The sequence below is a fragment of the Engystomops pustulosus genome, chromosome 6 (genome assembly GCF_040894005.1).
Source record: "Engystomops pustulosus chromosome 6, aEngPut4.maternal, whole genome shotgun sequence".
Taxonomy (NCBI): Eukaryota; Metazoa; Chordata; class Amphibia; order Anura; family Leptodactylidae; genus Engystomops; species Engystomops pustulosus.
The window spans coordinates 128,019,214-128,032,556 of NC_092416.1; positions in this window are offsets into that span (position 1 = coordinate 128,019,214).

Consider the following 13,343-nt stretch of genomic DNA (forward strand, 5'->3'; position numbering starts at 1 on the left):
AGACACACTGTATCCCCCCTCCAGCAACACTGCCCCCTTCTCCCCCTGTAGACACACTGTATCCCCCCTCCAGCTACACTGCCCCCTCCTCCTCCTGTAGACACACTGTATCCCCCCTCCAGCTACACTGCCACTCCCCTTTGAGCTACACTGCCCCCTCCCCCTGTAGACACACTGTATCCCCCCTCCAGCTACACTGCCTCCCTCCCCCTCTACTCCCCTTTAGCTACACTGCCCCCCCCCCCCTCGAGCTACACTGCCCCACCTCCAGGAAAGAAAACAAACTCACCTTTGCTCGTTCCCCCGCAAGCAGCGCAGGAACAGCTTCTTTCATCCTTTGGCTCTGAAGCCGGCACACGTGATCCGATGATATCATCATTTGCGTCGGCTTCAGACTCTGCCTCTACAGAAGACTACACCAGCCAGAAGGGGATCATTTGTAGCAGTGTCTTAAAGTGACACTGGTACATTTGATCCGGGTTAGTGTCTACGGTAAGTTGATTTACTTGTTGGTGAGACATCATCGACTTCTAGATATTCATCCACAATGCACTAAAAGACATTTTGCCCGCACGGTAAAAGGGATGTATCACTGGAATGAGTGACATCACCGGATACAGAGGGTACGTAAGGGCACCCAGGACATCGGACCTCGTGAGCCCAGACATTGCTCCACAGATCTTTACTTTCTTTTCCTGCATTACAGGATAATAACAAAAAACCTGGACACCCCCTATAAAGGGTTAACAAATGGTTTATCAATTTTTCAGCACAGCACACATGAACACTGCTTCAGATCCTATACATCGGTTTGGGCCCATAAATACTGTAAGGAGTCTTGAAACTCTGCAGAGGAAATTGTAGTTTCCTGGTAGTTTAATGAGTTTTGTTGCCTCATTGTTACATAATAAGTATTATCATCAGACTGGTAGAGGAGCTAAGGATAGGGACAACTCAGTTGAGTGCCACTTTCAAATCCAGTGCCCCATTAGTATCAAATCCAAACACAAGGGAATAATCAATATATTCAAAGGCATCTCTTATGAATCAAATAGAATTTATTAAATATTTATTTCTTTACAAATAATAGACATATTATAGGCTAAGCTAAGGATATAATAATTAAACCTTCAGACAAAGGGGGAAATGTGGTACTATGGTCCGTCAAGGACTACAAAAAGGAGGCCTTTCGTCAACTGCGGGATAATATGTGCTATAAGAAACTAACATTTAATCCTGCACAAAAATTTAAAGATGAACTTAACTCTATTCTTTCTACAGCATTGGAAAATGAGATCTTGACGAAAAATCAGATGGCGTGTCTTATACCTGAATATCCCAAAGATGCATCTCTCTACCTTTTGCCAAAAGTGCATAAACGCCTGGATAACCCTCCAGGTCGCCCGATTGTATCGGGCATAAATGGCCTCTGCGAACCAATTTGCAAACTCATTGATTATCACCTGCGTCCGCTTGTGGAGACATTATCTTCGTATCTTAAAGATACAACAGACATACTGAGGAAATTTGAAGGACTTCACTTGGAACCGGACATGCACATTGTGACCTGTGATGTGGAGTCCCTTTATACCTCCATTCGTCATAAAGATGGTCTTGCAGCGGTAAGATTCTTTTTAGGGTCTTCGAACATAGAATCTGACTTCTGTGGTCTGTTGATACAATTGTTAGAATTTGCTCTTTCTCACAATTTCTTTCTATTTAAGGGGGCCTTTTTCCTACAGCTCCAGGGAACGGCAATGGGGGCAGCGTGTGCACCCTCATATGCGAACCTTTTCCTGGGGCTGTGGGAATGAGAGATTTTCATCTCTAACCCTGACAAGTATGTAGAAAAGGTGCACCTCTATGCCAGATACATAGATGCCATCATTATGATCTGGCAAGGGCAGGAGAGTGAGCTACAGGAATTTATCACCCATCTTAACAATAATGACCTAAATATCAAATTGACCTATAAGATTGGACGTCGGAAGATGGAGTTCCTGGATGTCATTTTTGATGTGGAGAATGATGGTTCCATTTCTTCCAATGTATATAGGAAGGAAACTTCTAGCAACACCCTTCTACATGCACGATCATCACACCCCAAGAAATTGATTGAGAGCATCCCTACAGGACAATTTTTACGCATAAGACGCATCTGCTCTAAGGACTCCCTCTTTGAACAACAGGCCAAGGATATGAGGGATCGATTCCAGGAACGAGGATATTCAAGACATTGCATACATAAGGGCTACTTGAGAGCTAAGAAAAGAAATAGACAAGATCTCCTTATCACAAAACCCAAAAGATGCGAAAGTACGGACACGGTAAGATTCATCACCACTTTTAATTCTCAATGGGGAAAGGTAAATGAAATCCTTTCAAAACATTGGCAACTTTTGAGAATTGACAGTACTCTACAACAACACATACCCGCACATCCGTCCATTACCTATAGACGATCCAAAAATCTACATGATCACTTAGTGAAAAGCAACCATCAAGAACAAGCCAAGAATATCTTTGGATCAAAAGGTCCTAAATGGGGAAGTCACCCATGTGGGAAATGTGTGGCATGTGTTAACATGGAAACCACCTCTATTTTCTTTGATTCTAGCAAACGAAAACAGTACCAAATCACCCAATCCATCACATGTACCACACCTGGGGTCATCTACTTCGCTGTCTGTCCCTGTGGTTTGATCTACGTAGGATTGACTACGCGAGAGTTACGACGTAGAATCCGTGAACAAGTACTCGGAATAATGGCAGCAAAAGATGAAACGGACCTCGGGGCACACTTAAGACCATCCCCCGGCACTTCAAGGACCCCCCCCCCCCAATGTGATGCGACACAATTGAAGGTAAGGGGGATTGATAAAGTCATCATTGGGGCCCGGGGTGGTGATTGGAAACAGGCCCTGGCACAAAAAGAGACCAGAAGGATTTATTTGCTGGATACTGTGTCCCCCTATGGGCTAAATGAAAATCTGAGTTTCACACCATTTCTCTGATTCCATACTTGTTGTTGTTCTCTTTTATTTTATTTTATATGTGTTTTTGGTTTAAGTGTCTGGGATTCTAATGTTTATTGTAATTTTGTCTAGAATTTCTTCACAGTTGATTTTTATTTATTATTATTATTTTTTATTTTTTACTCATGCAACTCTTTGTCTTTGTCTTTGCTTATTTCCTTTTTGTCTTTACAGCAGCTATTCTCTCAGGAATTGATTGACCATATTTAGTACCTTTCATCCGGGTGCATATACATGAATTCCAGCCCAGCTTGTACTAGGGGTTCCTCCTTACGTCTACAACAATTACCTTTTGGACCTCCCACTAGCCCCATATGTCTGCCTTATTTATCTATGTTTCACTTTTTATTTTTTACACTGCATGGTTTTTTTCACGTGTGGCACTGAGCACTTTTCACTTCGCATTTATTTTATTTTATAAATTTTTTTTTTTTCCCAGCAGTATTTGCACATTATCCATTGACCACTTTGAATGTGGTCCCATTATGAAATGCCACTTTAGTGTTTAAGTGTTATTATCTTTATTAGTGATACCTTCTTTGACCTATTATGTAGGTTGTAAGTGTTTTTTATATATTCTCTATTATCATGTTTGATAGTCAGATATGATTATATATATATATATATATATATATATATATTTATGGTTTTGTTGTATATACTTACCTGTATTTGCATATTTTGAACAGAAATGTGGAACCACTTGACGGCGGCTCTACTGTTTCATATCACTAAATAGCTTTTGTGACATTAGTTTACTACTTTACGATGTTTTGTACTTGGTTCTACCCCTTAGGGATTTTTTTATTAACATAGATGAATATTTATATACCTATTTAGGGCTATTGTATGGGAGTCTTTCCATCTTATTCTACACAGTAGTGGCCCCTTCAAGTTCTCCCCTTTCTTTTTTTTTTTCTTAGCACTGAGGCCCCTGCCTCTGATTGCCGCAGGCATTGCTTCTCTTATGACTTTCCGCGCATGCGCGGTCGCCTCTTACCTTTTCATAATCAGAGGCAGCTTCTCGTGATAGCCGGCATTTTTCGACATCTTGCGCATGCGCAGTGACGCTCACTGCCGCGGTCCGCGCACGCGCGGAGCGACGTGCTCCGTCCTCTGTTCTTGGCCGCGCGCATGCGCAATATATCTTTTTCACGGCCGTGACCGCCACTACTACACAACCAGCTGCCCGGCAATCATAGGTTTAATCCTCTTCCGGTGCCGTCATCTATTAGGTACTTCTCACCCCAATTGTTCCTGAACTCCTATTGGCTTATTGTTGTATATTACCCCTTTTTCACTTTTGCCTGACACTCCCCTTGAGAAAGCCAGTTGGCGAAACACGTGTCGGGGCTACACTGTGCACACCACCCATCCCGGTATGGTAATGATTTTGTGCTATTCACTGCGACTGTTCAGTTTTAAGATGAGGCTTGTACTTCATTTATTTGTCTAAGAGACTTGATTACAGGATCCATACTGTTGTTTCTTTTTTTAAGTATTTTGCTTTTGTCTTGTGTATCTGTGCACTGCTTTTAACTAAGTGTTCCACCCTACTACTACCTCTTTTCATATGCCTATTATTTTTTTGTAAAGAAATAATATTTAATAAATTCTATTTGATTCATAAGAGATGCCTTTGAATATATTGATTATTTCCTTGTGTTTGGATTTGACATAATAAGTATTGTCAACATGTAATGTGGTTCAGAAGAATAGAAATGAATGGGTGGCAGGAAGATGTTTTAATTCCATGTTTGTTCTTATTACACTAGATGGCGATGTAGGATTAGGAACAGGAATGATGTGTGTGACCCATGTGGCTGAACAGCGCTTGTTTCACAGAGGTTTTATTTATATGCTTTATGCCCTACAGGATATCAACCAGGACACTACATTCTAAATGCATCCTTGAAAACCATACACCAACAGTTTTAGTAGCTGTTCTTTGCTAAGAAGTCTTTTGCATCCTCTTTATACATTCACTATACTACGAATATTATACATGCACTAACCTAACACTGTGATATACACACTACACCACAAAAGTAATATATCCATTACACTACCACTGTAATACATCCACTACACTATCACTGTAATACATCCACTACACTACCACTGTAATATATCCACTACACTGCCACTGTAATACATTCACTACACTACCACTGTAATACATCCATTACACTACCACTGTAATACATCCACTACACTACCACTGTAATATATCCACTACACTGCCACTGTAATACATCCACTACACTGCCACTGTAATACATCCATTACACTACCACTGTAATATATCCACTACACTACAATGTAATATATCCACTACTCTACCACTGTAATATATCCACTACACTGCCACTGTAATACATTCACTACACTACCACTGTAATACATCCATTACACTACCACTGTAATACATCCACTACACTACCACTGTAATATATCCACTACACTGCCACTGTAATACATCCACTACACTGCCACTGTAATACATCCATTACACTACCACTGTAATATATCCACTACACTACAATGTAATACATCCACTACACTACCACTGTAATACATCCACTACACTACCACTGTAATACATCCACTATACTGCCACTGTAATATATCCCCTACACTGCCACTGTAATACATCCCCTACACTGCCACTGTAATATATCCACTACACTACCACTGTAATACATCCATTACACTACCACTGTAATATATCCACTACACTGCCACTGTAATATATCCACTACACTGCCACTGTAATACATCCACTACACTACCACTGTAATACATTCACTACACAACAATGTAATACATCCACTACACTACCACTGTAATATATCCATTACACTGCCACTGTAACACATCCACTACACTGCCACTGTAATATATCAACTACACTGCCACTGTAATATATCCACTACACTACCACTGTAATATATCCACTACACTATTACTGTAATATATCCACTACACTGCTACTGTAATATATCCACTACACTGCCACTGTAATATATCCACTACACTACCACTGTAAAACATCCACTACACTACCACTGTAATACATCCACTACACTACACTGTAATACATCGACTACACTGCCACTGTAATATATTCACTACACTACCACCGTAATACATCCACTACACTACACTGTAATATATCCACTACCCTATCACTGCAATACATCCACTACACTATCACTGCATAATATACCCACTATACTACCACTGTAATATATCCACTACACTGCCACTGTAATATATCCAATACACTGCCACTGTAATATTTCCCCTACACTACCACTGTAATATATCCACTACACTGCCACCAGGGGCGCACCTGCCATGAGGCGAGTTGAGCATCTCGCCTCAGGCGGCACGCCTCCTGCTCGACGAGGGGGCGGCACCGTGCGTCTGGCAACATGCTCCCCACCGCCGGCGCCACCGTGCTTCCGCCTCCCCGCCGACCGGCACAGAACTCCCGCGTTCCTTTTGGTGGGCGACTATCTGTGCTCCCGGCTCAACCCCCCTCTGCTCCTGTCTCCCGTCCGGCACCATGCTCCTGCTCCCGGCTCAACCCGTCCTCCGTGCATCATGCTCCGCGCCAGCAGCGTGCGCCTGCCCCCTCGCTCTCCGGCATCGAACTCCCGCCTGGCGTTTCAGTGCTCCGGCCGGCATCTTGTTCCCACTCCCCACATACCTTCGCTCCTGTCTTCCGGCAAAGGCTCCGGCTCCCAGCCCGACCACAACCCGCTCCCGGCCCGACCACAACCCACCCCCGCTCCCGGACCGACCACAACCCACCCCCGCTCCCGGACCGACCACAACCCACCCCCGCTCCCAGCCCGACCACAACCCACCCCCGTTCCCAGCCCAACCATAATCCACCCCCGCTCCCGGAGCGTCCCGCCCCGCTCCCGGAACGTCCGGCCGCCGCCCCCAACAACGCGCTCCCTTGCCAGCCGCCTCCCCCCACCTCCCTACCGCCGCAGGAGAAGACCAAACTTACCAAGACCCTGAAAAGAAGGTAAGGTTATCTTATGTATGCATATATGTGTGTGTGTATATATGTGTGTGTTTATATTTATGTGTGTATATGTATAAATGTATATGTATGTGTGTGTGTATATATATATATAAAATGTGTGTGTATAAACAGTATGTGTGTGTGTATATATAGTATGTGTGTATATTTGCTGTATGTACATATACTGTTTGTATATGTGTACATATATGCTGTATTTGTGATATTTATAAGAGCTTCTATTTTGTACTATATAGTGGTACACTGTATGCATTTTATACTACATGGCGGTACGCTGTATGCATTTTATACTACATGGCGGTACGCTGTATGCATTTTATACTACATACAGATGTGGGGTAAAAAATCAGGACCAATAGTCGCGCTTCTCAGTGTTGACAAGGCTTTTATTAAGATGCATACAAGGACGACGCGTTTCGGGAGCGTACCGCTCCCTTCTTCAGGTCCGTATAGTTTTTTTTAAAAACAAAATAAACATAAATATATGTATATATAAATATCAATATAAATAAATGCATAAAGGTTAAAAAATAAATAGTAAAACTAAAACTTTTTCCAAATCATGTAAAGAAGTCATATATAAGACATACAAGATAAAAATACACGTATAAAGTTCAAATATACAATGTTTCGAGAAACAAGGATACGGTAGTACGCCATTTAGTCAAGTTAGATGAGTATATAAATATATAACATATAAATATATAACATACAGAAACATGATAGTAGGTAGTGCATTATTAAAGCGGTTCTGGTATTAGCATGATGTTAAGTATAAGTATAAAGGTGAAGCTGAAAAGAAGTCTGGGGTAAAGAAGATATTAACTGACCCGTATAGCCTCAGTCTCTCCTGTGCTGGTGGTGGGGGACACCGATTGTTCCCTAGGATGGTGTTAGTTCTGTACATGTGGGGGGGGATAAATGACATCTTGTAGCTTATATTGCATTGGGTTGTGGATAAAGAAAAATAGAGTAAGGGCTTACCCTGGTGGTGTTAGCGATAATTAATGTCGCTGTATTAGTTCTATGGACGGGAAGGTGTTAGTCCGTACCTGTGGGGTATGAAATGTAGGGTATAGGTCATCAATCTAGTTGATGTGCAAATTAGTGTAAGTGAGACTTACTTTGTCAGGGTCCGGGTAGTCTGGGAGACCTGCGTGTGGTGTCTCCTGTTGCTGGGCAGGGAGCGCTGTGCGGCGCGTCTCCCATTGACAGCTCTTATATATGTGAGCGCAAGCATGCGCACATGGGGGAAAGGGGAGACAGGCGCTGTATGCGACAGATTGTGCGCAGTCCGGGATGCGCACGCATGCGCACATGGGGGAGAGGGGAGACAGGCGCTGTGTGCGACAGATCATGCGCACGGGATGATGTGCAAAATGCACTATAACCTGATGGTTTGGTATGAGTAGATGATTACTTAGGGTGAAGTGGTGGATAATTGAGGAAACAGTTTTTGGTAAAAAAGAGAGAGTGAGTGATTGGTGGGGTGCCAATGGGTACCTCCCGCTGGGAAAACATGGGAGTTGTAATAAAATTAAATTCTTTCTAGAGTCTCATTAAGGCCATAGGGACATAGTGTATTTAGTTTAAAGATCCAATAATTTTCCCTTTTAATTAGCTGATTATGTCTGTCGGGATGATCCTTCGGGATTTGTTCTATGGGAATAAGGGTTAGGCTATTGAAATTCTGTTCGTGATGGGATCTACAGTGTCTTGATACACTGTGTAACTGAAAACCAGACTTAACTTTGCTGCGATGTGTGTTCATTCTTTCTCTCAACGTTTGTGAGGTTCTTCCTACATATTGTAACATGCAGGGGCATTGTAATATGTAGATGACGAAATCTGAAGCACAATTTAGAAAAGAGGTGATCTCAAATTGCTCACCTGTTGAAATAGAGGTGAACCTTTTTGTACGGTGTTGTATGATGTCACAGGTCAGGCATCTATCACTGTTACAGTGGAATGCTCCTTTCAAGGTTGGAAACAGAGATATCTGGGATTTTGGTTTCGCTTTTCTTGATGTGCGTAGTTTGGTTGGTGCCAGTATGGTTTTCAGAGTGGGTGCTCGTCTGTAGGTGAGTTTTGGGCCCGTGGGGATGGATTTGGCTAGATGTGGGTCCTTAGTTAGAATCGACCAGTGTTTGTTCAGTATGGTTTTTATTATATTGTGATCCGAAGTGTAGGTAGTAATAAAATTTAGGGCCCAGTCATCCGTAAGATCTTGTTGTTTCCGTGGGGCTAGGCATTCTTTTTGGGAAAGGGCTTTAGTTTTCTTATAGGCGTCCTTGAGGATTTCTTTAGGGTACCCTTTTTCTTTAAAGCGCCTGTGTAAAATTTTCGATTGGTCCTGAAATGTGGATTCTTCCAAACAGTTTTTTCTGATGCGCTTATATTGGCTGTAGGGTACATTATTTAGCCAACTTTTGTAGTGTGCACTTGTATAGTCCAAGAAGCTGTTTACATCGACTGTTTTAAAATAGGTACTTGTCAGAAGGCCGTCTTTTTTGTCATTAACTGATATGAGCAGGTCGAGAAATTCGATATGCGTTGTGGAAAAATTGAGTGTAAGTGAGATCCCCCATGGGTTCTGGTTGATTGTACTCACAAATTCATTTGCTTGTTCTTCGGTTCCTTGCCATATAATAAAAAGGTCATCAATAAATCTCTTGAAGAGTTTGATGTTAGATTTATATTTGGGGTTGTTGTTAATGAAGGTGGACTCAAATTCCCCCATAAAAATATTCGCATAGCTCGGTGCGAAGCGTGTGCCCATGGCTGTACCTTTTTTCTGGTGGAACACTTGATCTTGGAAATTAAAGATATTATGTTCGAGTATGAACTTGATGCTTTGAATTAGAAAATCTGCCTGGGGGGGTGGTAGTGCTGGGTCTCTTTGAAGTGTTTTTTGTATTGCTTCAATGCCTAGGATATGAGAAATGTTGGTGTATAATGATGTTACATCCATTGTAAGAAGATTAAATGTGGTGTTCCATTGGAAGTTCTCCAGTTCAGTGATCAGCTGGGAAGAATCTCGAAGGTATGTTGGGAGCGTCTTCACATAAGATTGTAGATAAGAATCTACATAAGCCGATAGATTGCATGTGATAGAATCAATACCTGATATGATGGGTCTCCCAGGTGGGTTGTTCGGATCCTTATGTATCTTTGGCAGATAGTAGAAGAGGGCTTGCCGTGGGTGGGAGGGGATGATAAAATCTCTTTCTTTCTTGGTTAGGATTCCTTTTTGGTGGGCCATCTGGGTGAAGGTTTTGAGTGATTCAAGATGTTCGCTGTTCGGATTATGGTTTAATTTTTGGTAGTATTGTTCGTCTGATAGAATCCTGAGACTTTCCTTTATATAATCCGTGGTATTCAAGATGACCGTTCCTCCTCCTTTGTCCGCTGGTTTTATGGTTAGTTCAGTATTGTTTTTTAGAGCATTTAGGGCTTTCCTTTCCGGTCTCGAGAGGTTGTCCTTACGTTTTCCTGGTTGAGGTCTATCTAGTGTACGTAATTCGGAGGATACCATTGAGAAGAATGTTTCGATATAGGGTCCTCTGCTTTGGATTGGATTAAAGTTGGACGCTGGTTTGAGGCCGGAATGTAGATAAAGGCTTTCCGAATTTTCAGGTGTTTCCTTGCTTTTTGCCTGGGAGATGGCAAAATGCCTCTTTAAGGTTAGTTTCCGTACAAAGCTATTCAAATCTAGAAAGAGATCAAATTCTCTAGATTTAGTGGTGGGACAAAAAGAGAGTCCCTTACTGAAAAGGGAGCTCTCTTCTTCCGTGAGGGTATGGGAGGAGAGGTTGAAAATGCGTACCTTTTGTTGGGTTATTCCCGGGCTATCCGTTTTCTTGTTACTGTGTTTGGTTCCTCCTCTTTTTCCTCTTGTGGTTTTTTTCTTTTTTGTCCTGTGTTTGTTCTGGAAAAGATCGCAAATACTGCTTTTGGGCTCTTGATCAAGGGTATGATCTCGTCCCTTAATGGCGGAGTTTTTTGGAGCTGGGGGAGCTCTAAAAAAGACGGCATAAGGCTATTAGAAAATGTGGCTTCCATGGTGCGGTTGGTGAATTCGACTGGACCTGTTTCAGGGGGACTTTCGGCATGTATGGTAAGTGACAACAGTTCCTCCGGTATTTGAGAATCTTCTGTATTTATATTTGTATTTTGACTTGGTGTTTTGGGGCTCAGTGTGTCTGATTCTGATGTAGTTTTCATTGGGACCTTCTTTGGGGATGGGGTTTTACTCCTAGTTGGATGATTGGGTACATCATTGGTTGGTTGTAAGGGGGATCTAGGAGTGGTATTACTTGAGGGTGGGGTTTTCTTACTATTATGTGTCTCAGAGTTGTCTAGATTGGCCTTTTGTGATTGGGTTCTCAGGGTTTGATTGGTGTATGTCCTCTTTCTAGTGTCTTTTTGTTGGGGTCGTGGCTGGGTTTTATTTACAGTTAGAGGGGGTGGATCTGATGGTTTATTGGTGGTATTTGTCTGTATGTCAATATTACAACTCCCATGTTTTCCCAGCGGGAGGTACCCATTGGCACCCCACCAATCACTCACTCTCTCTTTTTTACCAAAAACTGTTTCCTCAATTATCCACCACTTCACCCTAAGTAATCATCTACTCATACCAAACCATCAGGTTATAGTGCATTTTGCACATCATCCCGTGCGCATGATCTGTCGCACATAGCGCCTGTCTCCCCTCTCCCCCATGTGCGCATGCGTGCGCATCCCGGACTGCGCGTGCGCACAATCTGTCGCATACAGCGCCTGTCTCCCCTTTCCCCCATGTGCGCATGCTTGCGCTCACATATATAAGAGCTGTCAATGGGAGACGCGCCGCACAGCGCTCCCTGCCCAGCAACAGGAGACACCACACGCAGGTCTCCCAGACTACCCGGACCCTGACAAAGTAAGTCTCACTTACACTAATTTGCACATCAACTAGATTGATGACCTATACCCTACATTTCATACCCCACAGGTACGGACTAACACCTTCCCGTCCATAGAACTAATACAGCGACATTAATTATCGCTAACACCACCAGGGTAAGCCCTAACTCTATTTTTCTTTATCCACAACCCAATGCAATATAAGCTACAAGATGTCATTTATCCCCCCCCACATGTACAGAACTAACACCATCCTAGGGAACAATCGGTGTCCCCCACCACCAGCACAGGAGAGACTGAGGCTATACGGGTCAGTTAATATCTTCTTTACCCCAGACTTCTTTTCAGCTTCACCTTTATACTTATACTTAACATCATGCTAATACCAGAACCGCTTTAATAATGCACTACCTACTATCATGTTTCTGTATGTTATATATTTATATGTTATATATTTATATACTCATCTAACTTGACTAAATGGCGTACTACCGTATCCTTGTTTCTCGAAACATTGTATATTTGAACTTTATACGTGTATTTTTATCTTGTATGTCTTATATATGACTTCTTTACATGATTTGGAAAAAGTTTTAGTTTTACTATTTATTTTTTAACCTTTATGCATTTATTTATATTGATATTTATATATACATATATTTATTTATATTTTTGTATAATAGAGCACTGTTTTTAAAAAAAACTATACGGACCTGAAGAAGGGAGCGGTACGCTCCCGAAACGCGTCGTCCTTGTATGCATCTTAATAAAAGCCTTGTCAACACTGAGAAGCGCGACTATTGGTCCTGATTTTTTACCCCACATCTGTATATTCCTATCCCCGACTCAACTCGATCCGGGAAAAAGGACCACGCAGCTAAGTCTCGGTTGACCTATACCACATTTATCATCTATGTTCATCTACCCTCACTATGTTCTTCAATATTGACTCTTTATAATACTCTGATGCGCTGTGTTCTTTTTTCTACTTATTCATTTTATACTACATGGCGGTACGCTGTATGCATTTTATACTACATGGCGGTACGCTGTGTGCATTTTATACTACATGGCGGTACTCTGTATGCATTTTGTACTACATGGTGGTATGCTTTATCTATCTTATACTATATGGTGGCACGCTGTGTGCATTTTATACTACATGGTGGTGAGGTGTACTACACTATCACTGTAATATATCCACTACACTGCCACTGTAATATATCCACTACACTACCACTGTAACATATCCACTACACTACAATGTAATATATCCACTACACTACAACTGTAATACATCCACTACACTACCACTGTAATACATCCACTATACTGCCACT